Source organism: Salvelinus sp. IW2-2015, linkage group LG32, assembly GCF_002910315.2.
Source record: "Salvelinus sp. IW2-2015 linkage group LG32, ASM291031v2, whole genome shotgun sequence".
Classification (NCBI taxonomy): domain Eukaryota; kingdom Metazoa; phylum Chordata; class Actinopteri; order Salmoniformes; family Salmonidae; genus Salvelinus; species Salvelinus sp. IW2-2015.
Window position 1 is genome coordinate 25109525 of NC_036871.1, and position 12933 is coordinate 25122457.

General features: G+C 45.2%; 1 pseudogene; it reads right to left on the bottom strand.

Moving 5' to 3' along the window:
• Positions 1-718: 718 nt before the first annotated feature.
• On the bottom strand, positions 719-11854 carry LOC139023501 (protein FAM200C-like; annotated as a pseudogene).
• Positions 11855-12933: the final 1079 nt, after the last annotated feature.

A 12933-nucleotide genomic window follows, 5' to 3' on the forward strand; every position in this document is an offset into this window, starting at 1 on the left:
CTCTTTCAGGTCGGAAATTAGGATGTGTTTTACTGCATGCTTAAATACACTCAATGGCCACACATCAGTGACCAACCGTGTTACTTTATTTTATCCCTTTTCTACCTGTTTGTTCATTTATTTCTTATTCCACTCTGATCTCTGGTGATTATTCCATGTGTAACCATGTTTTTGGATTGGGGTCTTTCCCAAGGACATGATGGATGGCAGTATTCTTTCTGTTGTTGAACTAACAATCTTCTGGGCACAACACTCTATGCCCCAACAGGCCTCCATACGGACAGCTTTTTGAAGTCAGGGTGATAAAGGGGGGAAATCAGGTATTTTGGCCACATTGTATAGGCCTACCAAAGAAGGGGGAAATGTTCACATATGGCCTAGCATATTTAGAGCTGCTTGAGCATCCTCACTTGGTGATTGATGACACCACAACCATTGTTGTCTATCTTCATCGGTAGCCTAGTGGTTAGAGTGTTGGGCCAGTAACCAGAAGGGGATCGAATCCCCGAGCTGACAGGGTAAAAATGTATCTTTCTACCCCTGAGTAAGGCAATTAACCCACTATTCCCCAGGCGCTGAAGACGTGGATGTTGAATCAGAGGGGGAAGACACATTTCAGTTGGACAGCTGACTAGGTATCCCCCCTTTCCCATCATTGTGGTCGTCCTCCATCTTTGTGGTCGTCCTCCATCTTTGTGGTCGTCTGCCATCTTTGTGGTCATCTGCCATCTTTGTGGTCGTCCTCCATCTTTGTGGTCGTCTGCCATCTTTGTGGTCGTCTGCCATCTTTGTGGTCGTCCGCCATCTTTGTGGTCATCCTCCATCTTTGTGGTCGTCCGCCATCTTTGTGGTCGTCCGCCATCTTTGTGGTCATCCTCCATCTTTGTGGTCGTCCGCCATCTTTGTGGTCGTCCGCCATCTTTGTGGTCGTCCGCCATCTTTGTGGTCGTCCGCCATCTTTGTGGTGGTCATTCTACATCACAATGGGGCCTGATCAGTTCCAGTTCCACCTCTCAGCTCTGTAGTTCTATCTACATTAGAGGAGTGGTGAGAGGAGCTGGGATCAGTAAGACAGAGCCTCCAGATTGTTGTTAGGTGGTGCCTTTCCAAGGAGTTGCCTTAGCGGCAGCCCTGCAGGGCCCAGCACATTGCTGTGCAGTGTCGCGGGCGGCCACCAGGGGGGATGGGGTCTGGATGAAGACGAGACACTCCAGGTGGGCCCCCACTATTCCCCCCCCCCCCCCCCCCTCCCACGGAGGCGTTCTGTCATGTCTTTCGATCGGAGAACGGAGGACGGATCCAGAACCAACACAGCCTTCCAAAGCTCCAGCCCTAAGGATGTAGCTCGAAGGCCCAAACCCGATTGGAGGATTGGAAACACATGAAATACAGAAGGAAAAGAAAAAAAGACAGAGTGAAAGAGAAGAAAATGTGCACTTGGTTTCTCTTACACAACTCAGATAATGATGTTGAGTTGATTTAATTTATATATTTGATTGGATAAATTTATCCAAACCGTGACTTACATACCCAAATAGCATCCTGTATGTATACTGGTATGTTGAGGTGAGTATGCTAATGTTATTGACTGAGCAGTACCTGCAGCTCTAGCTCTTTAGAGTGTTGACAGTATTAGACACATGGTCAGCATGTCCATACCTCAGAGGGGAGTGAACAGTCAGTGTGTCTCCCACTGCAGTCTGGAGCCGCCCTGTGAGCTGTGAGTGGGGCCTGCCTGGTTGCAACCTGCAGCCGGGGTCCTCTGGGGCCTCTCGTCACCCCCATGTCTCGGAGGTGAAAGGGTGGGTGATAATTGAACGCTCTCTGGCACTTCTAACAAATGTATTGAAAGAGAGGAATCGAAAAACCTGTTAATGAGATTTCTCTCCCCGGGCAGCGCTCCGGGTTATTATTCTTATAATTTTCTTAATCTAATGAGTTACTCAAAGTTTATTTTCAAACGTGTTTCTCGCACTCGCCTCGCACCTGTTTTTTTCCAAATTGATTAGATTCTATTTTTCAACTGCTTACGAACTTTATTAATAAACAGATTGAGGATGCATTAGTGGGTTACATGTTCGAGGTTTTTAGACTTGTGCATCAAGATCCACTCACTAATTCATCTGAAAAAATGTAGACAATAAATTATAGAATTCAATATTGTATTTTAATAATGCGCAGTGTGTGCAGTCTGTCTTTTTGAGATAGGATTCCCTAAAGGTTATTTAATTTGTATTTTTGAAATATAGCCTATTTTGAAAGGTACACTACATGACCAAAAGTATGTGGACACCTACTGGTCGAACATCTCATTCCAAAATCATGGGCATTAATGTGGAGTTAGTCCCCCCTTTGCTGCTATAGCAGCCTCCACTCTTCTGGGCAGGCTTTCCACTAGATGTTGGAACATTGCTGTGGGTACTTGCTTCCATTCAGCCACAAGACCATTACTGTGGTCGGACACTGATGTTGGGCAATTAGGCGTTCCAATTCATCCAAAAGGTGTTTGATGGGGTTGAGGTCAGTGCTCTGTGCAGGCCAATCAAGTTCTTCCACACCRATCTCGACAAACCATTTCTGTATGTGTAACAGTATAACTTTAGTACGTCCCCTCGCCCCGACCTCGGGCGCGAACCAGGGACCCTCTGCACACATCAACAACTGACAGCCACGAAGCGTCGTTACCCATCGCTCCACAAAAGCCACGGCCCTTGCAGAGCAAGGGGCAACACTACTTCTAGGTTTCAGAGCAAGTGACGTAACTGATTGAAACGCTAGTAGCGCGTACCCGCTAACTAGCTAGCCATTTCACATCCGTTACATATGGATCTTGCTTTGTGCACAGGGGCATTGTCATGCTGAAACAGGAAAGGGCCTTCCCCAATCTGTTGCCACAAAGTTGGGAGCAGAGAATCGTCTAGAATGTAATTGTATGCAGTAGCGTTAAGATTTTCCTTCACTTGAAAGAAGAGGCCTAGCCTGAACCATAAAACAGCCCAAGACCATTATTCCTCCTCCACCAAACTTTACAGTTGGCACTATGCATTGGGGCAGGTCAGACTGCCAGATGGTAAAGTGTTATTCATCACTCCAGAGAACGTGTTTCAACTGCTCCAGAGTCCAATGGTGGCAAGCTTTACACCATTCCAGCCAGTGCTTGGAATTGCGCATTGTAATCTTAGGCTGGTGTGGCTGCTCGGCCATGGAAACCCATTTCATGAAGCTCCCAACGAACAGTTACTGTGCTGACGTTGCTTCCAGAGGCAGTTTGGAACTCATTTAGTGAGTATTACAACCAAGGGCAGACGATTGTTATGTGCTACGCGCTTCAACACTCGACGGTCCGATTCTGTGAGCTTGTGTGGCCTACCACTTCGCTGCTGAGCCGTTGCTGCTCCTAGACATTTCCACTTCACAATAACAGCACTTATAGTTGAGCGGGGCAGTTCTAGCAGGGCAGAAATTTGAGAAACTGACTTGTTGGAAAGGTGGCATCCAATGACGGTGCTACGTTGAAAGTCACTTAGCTCTTCAGTAAGGCCATTCTACTGACAATGTTGTCTGAGATTGCATGGTTGTGTGCTCCATTTTATACACCTGTCAGCAATGGGTGTGAATGAAATAGCTGAATACACTAATTTGAAGGGGTGTCCACATACTTTTGTATATATAGTGTATGCATGGTATCAGGGCTAGGCTTGGGAATGGGCCACATGTGAAAATGGCCGCTCCAATCTCTTCCAGCAGTTTCTACCCTCTATGGACAGTGAAGAGTTAGCCTGCCCTACATGGATGCTGGGCTGCAGGGAGGGGACAGCCTCAGGGGATCTGGTCTCATTAAGGACACGGCCCTGGGCACTTGTCTATCCCACTGCTTCCTGTGGAGTTCTCTGTCCCACCGCTTCCTGTGGCACTGACCTCCTTTTCACCCCTGGGCCCGGTTTACAGCCTCCCTTCACCGCCTCTCTCTCTGTCAATTAAATTCAAGGGGCTTTATTGGCATGGGAAACACATGTTTACATTGCCAAAGCAAGTGAAATAGATAATAAACAAAAGTTAAATAAACAATAAAAAAATGTACAGTAAACATTACACCAGGCCTGGGCAATTATTTTCCATGGAGGGCCACATTAGAATATATTTTTGCCATCACAGGCCAGAATCATATTACAGGATTATACATCATGTGTATGACTGTGTTGACAGATATATCTACTGTAAATCACATCCAGATATGCTACTTATTTAACTTTTTTAACATGCACAGACATAAACCTCCTTTTGGTAGGTATTTTCATTATTGAACATGCAATGAACTACACGGAGGGAAAAGTACACTGTGCATTCAGCACCACGGACAGAACTCTTGTTAACGGGTATGCACAAAAACACAAGAAAGAGAGAGAGCTCAACATTACATTTAAACTACTCAATCAGTGTGAGGAGTGAAGTCTCTGATGGGCATTGACTAGAGCAGTGAAGTCAGGTGTAGTTTCTGACGTCGCTATGCGCAGGATTGCTGAGAGGTGAGAGTCTGTAAGAGATGATCTGTGCCTTGACTTGTTATATTTCATCACTGAAAATGTCTGTTCACATACATAGGTTGACCCAAACAGTACAAACATCTCCTGAGCATGACTCCTAATCTTTGGAAAGTTTTGTTCATCGAGAGATGCATAGAACCTCGTCAGTGACATTGTTTTGAATAGTTCTCCAATCACTGCATCAGACTGAAGATCAATAAGCTCAAGTTGCAGGTCATTGGGAGCATTATCCACATTGAAGGTGAAAGGAGASGAAACCAACAGCATGTAATTTTCCAACACTTTGAAATCCTCAAAATGACGAGAAAACTCACCGTTCAAAGCACGCAGCAGTGATGTATACTTCTCCCGCTGGTCATCTGATAGGGAACAGACTAGTAGTGTCAGAAGGTGGGTGAGATTGTTGGCTTCTACTTGGTGGGTCAGGAGGAGTAATTTTCCCTTGAAGGCTTTGACAAGGCTGTACATCTGATGTGCAAAAAGGCCCTTCCCTTGTAGTTTGGAATTCAGTTCATTCATGAGGGCCATGATGTCCACGGTGAAGGAAAAATCAGCCAATCATTCTTTATCTTGCAGTTGAGGGAAATCCACATATTTTCCTTTCATTTGCAAAAACTCAGCAATCTCCGACTTCAGGTCCCAGACCGTTTTAAGCACCTTCCTCAAACTCATCCATATCACATTTGTGTAGTAAGGGAGATCTGCGTGACCCGATTCTGTCTCTTCCAACAGTGAGACAAACTGCCTGTGGTTTAAAGATGTTGCTCTTATGAAGTTGACCACTTTAGTGACTGTACCCACTACATGGTTAATTTTCAGAACACCTCCTGATGAATAATACAATGCAGGAAAATAATTTTCTGATCTGGGTTCAGCTCAACTACTTGATCTTATATTCTTTTCAAAAGGCCAATGTCTTTTCCAGTCAAGTTTGGGCACACATCAGTGGTCACACTGGATAACTTTTCAAAACTCAGTCCCAGCTTTGCCACACAGTTATTAACCTCCTCCAATAAATATTTCCCTGTGGTTGTGCTCTTCATTGAATGCACTGAAGCAAGCTCCTCTGTAATTTCAAAGTCTGGGGTATGCCTTGTAAGAATATCAACAACTGCGCCGTGTCACGTGCATCACTGCTCTCATCCAGGGCCAAGGAGAAATAGGTGAAATCCTTTACCTTGTCTTTCAACTGTTGTTCCGTATTCTCTGCGATGTCCTCAACATGCCGTGTCACTGTTCGTCTTGACAAGGAAACATTTTTAAACAGCTCTTCTTGTCGGGGCAAAGTATTGCTGCAGAGTCAATTAAACATTCTTTAATGGATTCGCCCTCAGCGAATGGCTTGCTATGTTTAGCAATTTTGTGGGACAGTACATAGCTAGCTCTCGCAATTTCGTCGTTTGCTGAATACAGTTTTGGGAAGTCCTTGCTGCTTTTGCAACTGAGAAAGCAACTCTTTCGATGCACTTGCCCTCTGCTCAGAAGACATATTCCTATATTTCTCTGCATGCTTTGTCTGGAAGTGTGGTGACAAGTTGTAACGTAAACTCACCCCTTTCCGTACAAATGTGCGTAACCGCAACATTCAAACGGGACTACAAAGAAACTAATGGGACTGTAGCGACTGTGTTGACTTCAAAATCGGAGGTGTGAACTACGTTTCTATTCAAGCATTGATCGACATGGTAATGGCTCTATAGTATTGGAGAAAAGTTGAAAAAACTGACACCTCCGTTACATCGTGACGTGTCATGCCGTAACGTACAGCACGCATAAAGCAACTATTTCTGTCTTACAATCTCTCTCCACCAGGTGTAGCACTTCTCTCATCGTTTAAAAACAAGAAATGGACAGTGACGGGGGTAAGGGGGATACCTAGTCATTTTTTGCGTCATCATTGCATGCGATCATCATTCTCAAAACCGCTGTTTACTTCTAAGATCACTTTAGCACCGCCCTAAAAACCCGATTCAAATTCGACACAAACCTTCAAATAGGTATGTAATGACACATTATATAAACTCTTTATAGTGTTTTATTTACATTTTAGAGGCGATAAGGTGATAAGTTGGACAGATCGAGTAAAAAAAAAACTATTTTCCAACACAACATCTCTCCTCACTATCACGCATTAGTTTCGCTTCCCCACCCGCCATTTTTAAAAAGACCTGACGGGGCTCATTGCCTTCTTGAATCATGCAGAAACGGGCAGCGTGGGGGTCATGTAATTGATTCTGTTGGAAAGGGGAGAAATTGTGCTTTACAATGGTATTGACATTACAGTTGATCTGGAAGTATTACGTTTTTGGGGCGCTAAAATAAGGTCAATTGTACGAACCAATGCGATGTACTAAAGTGAGTGAGTTTACGTTAGTCTTTCAAGACAACGATGCTCTCTTTGCACACTAAGCACACAGCTTTCCCTGATACCTCAATAAATACATGTTTCGATGTCCACTCTTGCTGGAACACCCTACATTCATTGTCTACTTTCCTTTTCTTTGAAATCTTTGAAAAAATGTTTTGCGCAATTTCTAGCTAGCTACTATTTGTAACTGTGACGTGTGTGTCAGCCTGTCAGTCACTGTCTGTCCCCGTGCAGTTGTTATTTATACGTGCCTTCAAAATAAATGTCCCACAAGCAGTGGGAGTTAAATCATTACACAAAGGTGAGTATTCATTGGGCTTTTAATAACAAATGTGTTTTTCAAAACTTTACTATCGCAAATTCTTTATGTGATCTGAGCATGCTTCCGCTGGCCGTATTGAATCAGGTGGCGAGCCGCATACGGCCCCGGGGCCGGCCTTTGCCCAGGCCTGCATTACACAAAAGTTCTAAAAGAATAAAGACATTTCAAATGTCACATTATGTCTATATACAGTGTTGTAACGATGTGCAAATAGTTAAACTAATAAAGGGAAAATGAATAAATTAGTTGTATTTACAATTGTGTTTGTTCTTCACTGGTTGCCCTTTTCTTGTGGCAACAGGTCACAAATCTTGCTGCTGTGATTGCCCCGTTCCTCAGAACCCTTCCACCCAGAGCCAAGTATTTAGAGATTTTGGACATTGAGGTTTCTGCATTACGTGCATTTACATGACACTACAACATTCTATGGCAGGCATGTTATCTCTCCATTAACATTACATGGGGACTATTTAAACAATGCTATGTAACTGAATGTCTACAATGTTTTTAAATGTTGGCCTAACTCTTTAAATATATGGCTCTGCTTCCACCCCACGCCACCTCTACCCCTCCCTTCCCTCCACTACCTCTCTGTTGGGCAGGAGACCGTTCTGTAGAGTCAGGGAAAACTTGAAGGTCATCTGTGCCCTCCAAAATGGAGTCCACGTCCATGGACCGTCAAGGAAAGGGTTTGCGGCATGGCTGACAATGTGTCAGAACACTATGTTAGAAATGATCAACCCCTGTAGCCTACGTAGAGTCATCCTCATCATCATAATACAACATCATAGATAACCACAAGTGGAGTAAAATTGGACATTATTCACATGGGCACCACTTTCAGGCTTGTCACAGGGACCAAATGACTGAGTGAAAGCACCTGGCATGTTTGTACCTTTTACTGAGCACAAGTAGATGATTTCTCTTTCTGTTTGAATGGGCAGGAAAATACTGGGTAATAGATTACCACAGTATGAGTCATAATCCCCAATAAACCTAGCGGTCAAACAGGGAAATGGTTCCAATAATTTTCCCACCGGTAATTTTCCCATAGTTTTTTTATTTTTAGAAACACTTAAAATAAGGGTTGTGTTTTTTGTGACGTTTCATGCCATGACGTTCTGATAACCGTGTAAATCTCTCTAGAACAAGGTGACACTTATCAAAATAATCGCCTGTATTTGCCCCCTAAAAATGAAATTCTAATTAGCTTCTATTGTGGCTAACATACTAGTCTACAAATGCCATGATGATCTGGACGAGACTGCCGAATCGAGGCAAAGGTAAGAATTCTCTGGATTAACTATCTAATGTTAGCTAAATGTGTACTGAACAAAAATATAAATGCAACAATTTCAAATATTCTACTGAGTTACAGTTCATACAGTATGAAGAAATCAGTCAATTTAAATAAATAAATTAGGCCCTAATCTATGGATTTCACACGACTGGGAATACAGATATGCATCTATTGATCACAGATACAGTTGAAGTCGGAAGTTTACATACACCTTAGCCAAATACATTTAAACTCAGTTTTTCACAATTCCTGACATTTAAACCTAATAAAAATTCCCTGTCTTAGGCCAGTTAGGATCACCACTTTATTTTAATAATGTGAGAGAGAGAATGAGAGAATGTAGAGTAGAGAGAATGATTTATTTCAGCTTTTATTTCTTCGATCACATTCCCAGTGGGTCAGAAGTTTACATACACTCAATTAGTATTTGGAAGCATTGCCTTTAAATTGTTTAACTTGGGTCAAACGTTTTGCATAGCCTTCCACAAGCTTCCCACAATAAGTTGAGTGAATTTTACGATCTTTGTCCCCATGTGCAGTTGCAAACCGTAGTCTGGCTTTTTTATGGCGGTTTTGGAGCAGTGGCTTCTTCCTTCCTGAGCGGCCTTTCAGGTTATGTCGATATAGGACTCGTTTTACTGTGGATATAGCATCTTCACAAGGTCCTTTGCTGTTGTTCTGGGATTGATTTGCAGTTTTCGCACCAAAGTACGTTCATCTCTAGGAGACAGAACGCGTCTCCTTCCTGAGCGGTATGACAAGGCTGCGTGGTCCCATTGGTGTTATTACTTGCGTACTATTATTTGTACAGATGAACGTGGTACCTTCAGGCATTTGGAAATTGCTCCCAAGGATGAACCAGACTTGTGGAGGTCTACAATTGTTTTTCTGGGTTCTTGGGTGATTTCTTTTGTTTTCCCATGATGTCAAAGCAAAGAGGCACTGAGTTTGAAGGTAGGCCTTGAAATACATCCACAGGTACACCTCCAATTGACTCAAATGATGTCAGTTTAGCCTATCTGAAGCTTCTAAAGCCATGACATCATTTTCTGGAATTTTCAAAGCTGTTTAAAGGCACAGTCAATTTGGTGTATGTAAACTTCTGACCCACTGGAATTGTGATACAGTGAATTGTAAGTGAAATAATCTTGTCTATAAACAATTGTTGGAAAATGACTTGTGTCATGCACAAAGTAATGTCCTAACGCGACTTGCCAAAACTATAGTTTGTTATCAAGAATTTGTGGAGTGGTTGTAAAACGAGTTTTAATGACTCCAACATAAGTGTATGTAATCTTCCGACTTCAACTATACGTAAATAAAAGGTAGTGGCCGTGGATCGAGAAAACATTCGTTTCTGGTGTGACCACCATTTGCCTCATGCAGAGGCGGCACACTTCTCCTTCACATAGAGGTAATCAGGCTGTTGATTGTGGCCTGTAGAATGTTGTCCCACTCCTTTTCAATGACTGTGCGAAGTTGCTGGATATATGGATGCGAACTGGAACACGCTGTCGTACACGTCAATCCAGAGCATCCCAAACATGCTCAATGGGTAACATGTATTTGTTTATTTGTATTTATTAAGGATCCCCATTAGGCTGCTGCCTTGGCTACTCTTCCTGGTGTCCAGCAACATTAAGGCAGTTATATACAATTTAAAATATTACATGACATTAYATTTCAKAACACTTTCCACAACACATTATCACATATTTACAATACAAAATCCATGTGTACGTGTGTATAGAGTGCGTGTCTTAACATATGTATGTGTGTCGGTGCCTGTGTGTGTGTGTCTCTTCACAGTCCCCGCTGTTCCATGAGGTGTATTTGATATATTTTTTAAATCTGATTCTACTGCTTGCATAGAGCCGTGTAGCCATGGCTCTATGTAGTACTGTGTGCCTCCCATAGTCTATTCTTGACTTGGGGATTGTGAATAGACCTTTGGTGGCATGTCTTGTGGGGTATGCATGGGTGTCCGTGCTGTGTGCTAGTAGTTTGAACAGACACCTTGGTGCATTCAGAAAATCAGCACTTCTTACAAAAACAAAWAGTTATGAAGTTAATCTCTCCTCCACTTTGAGAGATTTACATGCATATTATTAATGCGCTGCCCTGTTTTGGGCCAATTGCAATTTTCTGAGGTCCCTCTTTGTGGCACCTGACCACACAACTGAATAGTAGTCCAGGTGCGACAAAACCAGAGCCTCTAGGACCTGCCTTGTTGATAGTGTTGTTAAAAAGATAGAGCCGTGCTTTATTATGGACAGACTTCTCCCCATCTTAGCTACTGTTGTATCAACATGTTTTGACCATGACAAATTACAATCCTGGGTTACTCCAAGCAGTTTAGTCACCTCAACTTGGGGTTTAGTGTTTAGTGAATGAAATACAATGCTTTAAGTTTTTGAAATATTTAGGAATAAATTATTCCTTGCCACCAATTCTGAAACTAACTGCAGTTCTTTAAGTGTTGCATTGATTTCACTCGCTGTAGTAGCTGACGTGTAACGCTCGTCGTCGTAAGGAAGAGTGGACCAAAGCGCAGCGTGGAAAGTGTTCATGATCTTTATTGTCAAGAATCACTCAAACAAAAATAACAAATACAAAAACAAAAGCGAACACTTACGTCAGGCACAGATACTAAACGGAAAACAACACCCCACAAAACCCAAACGGAAAATGACAACTATTATATGATCCCCAATCAGAGACAACGATAGACTCTGATTGGGAACCACACTAGGCAAAAACAACAAAGAAATAGAAAACATAGATTCTCCCACCCGAGTCACACCCTGACCTAACCAAACATAGAGATAGTAAATAAGGATCTCTAAGGTCAGGGCGTGACAGTACCCCCCCCCCCCCCTCCCAAAGGTGCGGGTGGGTCCGAAGCCTCCAGTGAGGCACCCACTGAGAGTAGATGCCCACCCGGACCCCCCCTAAAGGTCCGGCCGCAAATCTGAACCTATAGGGGAGGGTCCGGTGGGCACCTACTCTCGGTGGGGCTCCGGTGCGGGACGCAGACCCCCCCGCTTTAGGCTCCCCCACTTCGGTGGCGCCTCCGGTGCAGGGATCGTCGCCGGGAACCTCCAACCGTAGATCATCGCCGAGGCTCTGGACTGCAGACCGCCGCTGGGGGGGCTTGGACTGCAGATCGCTGCTGGAGGCTCGGGACTACAGATCGCCGCCGGAGGCTCCGGACTGGAACCGTCGCTGAAGGCTCCGGACTGGCCGTCGCTGATGTCCGGACTGGGAACCGTCGCTGGAGGCTCCGGACTGGGGACCCTCGCTGCCAGACTCCTTGCCATGGATCATCACTACAGGCTCCGGGCCATGGATCATCACTGGAGGCTTCGTGCCATGGATTACCACTACAGGCTCCGAGCCATGGATCATCACTGGAGGCTTCGTGCCATGGATCATCACTGGAGGCTCCGGACCATGGATCATCACTGGGAGGCTTCGTGCCATGGATCATCACTACAGGCTCCGGGCCATGGATCATCACTGGAGGCTTCGTGCCATGGATCATCACTGGAGGCTTCGGGCCATGGATCATACTGGAGCTTCGTACTGGAGCCGGAACAGGTCTCACCGGATCTGAGGAGACGTACTGGAAGCCTGGTGCGAGGCTGCCACAACATGTCCTGGCTGGATACCCACTGGCAGCTCGGTGAGTGTGGAGAGCTGGCACGGGACACACTGGCTATGAAGGTGCACTGGAGGCATAGTGCGTAGAGCCGGCGCAGGATATGCTGGGCTGTGGAGGTGCACTGGAGGTCTGGAGCGCAGAGCTGCGCACAATGCGTCCTGGCTGAATCCCCCTGTAGCACGACAAGTGCGGGGAGCTGGAACAGGCCGCACTGGGCTGTGCTGGCGAACTGGGGATACCGTGCGTAGAGCTGGCGCAGGATATCCTGGACTGAAGAGACCCACCGAGGCCAGGAGCGCTGAGCGACACAATCCGTCCTGGCTGAATGCCCACTCTAGCACGGCAACTGCGGGAGCTGGAACAGAGCGGCACCGGGCTATGAATGCGTACTGGAGATACCGTGCGCATCATTGCATAACACAGTGCCTGACCAGTCACACGCTCCCACGGTAAACACGGGGAGTTGGCTCGGGTCTAAACCCTACCTCCGCCAATCTCCCGTGTGTCCCCCCAAAACAGTTTTTGGGGCTGCCTCTCGTGCTTCCGTCATTGCTTGACTCCTCGTATCGTCGCCGTTCCTCTTTCGCTGCCTCCGCCTGCTTCCATGGCAGGGTCTTGTCCCCTGCCATTACCTCCTCCCAGGTCCAGGATTTCCTCCACTCCCTTTTCTCCCAGGCCCAGTATCCCTGCCTCCCTGGCCACGCTGCTTGGTCCTTTTTTGGTTGGGTGTTCTGT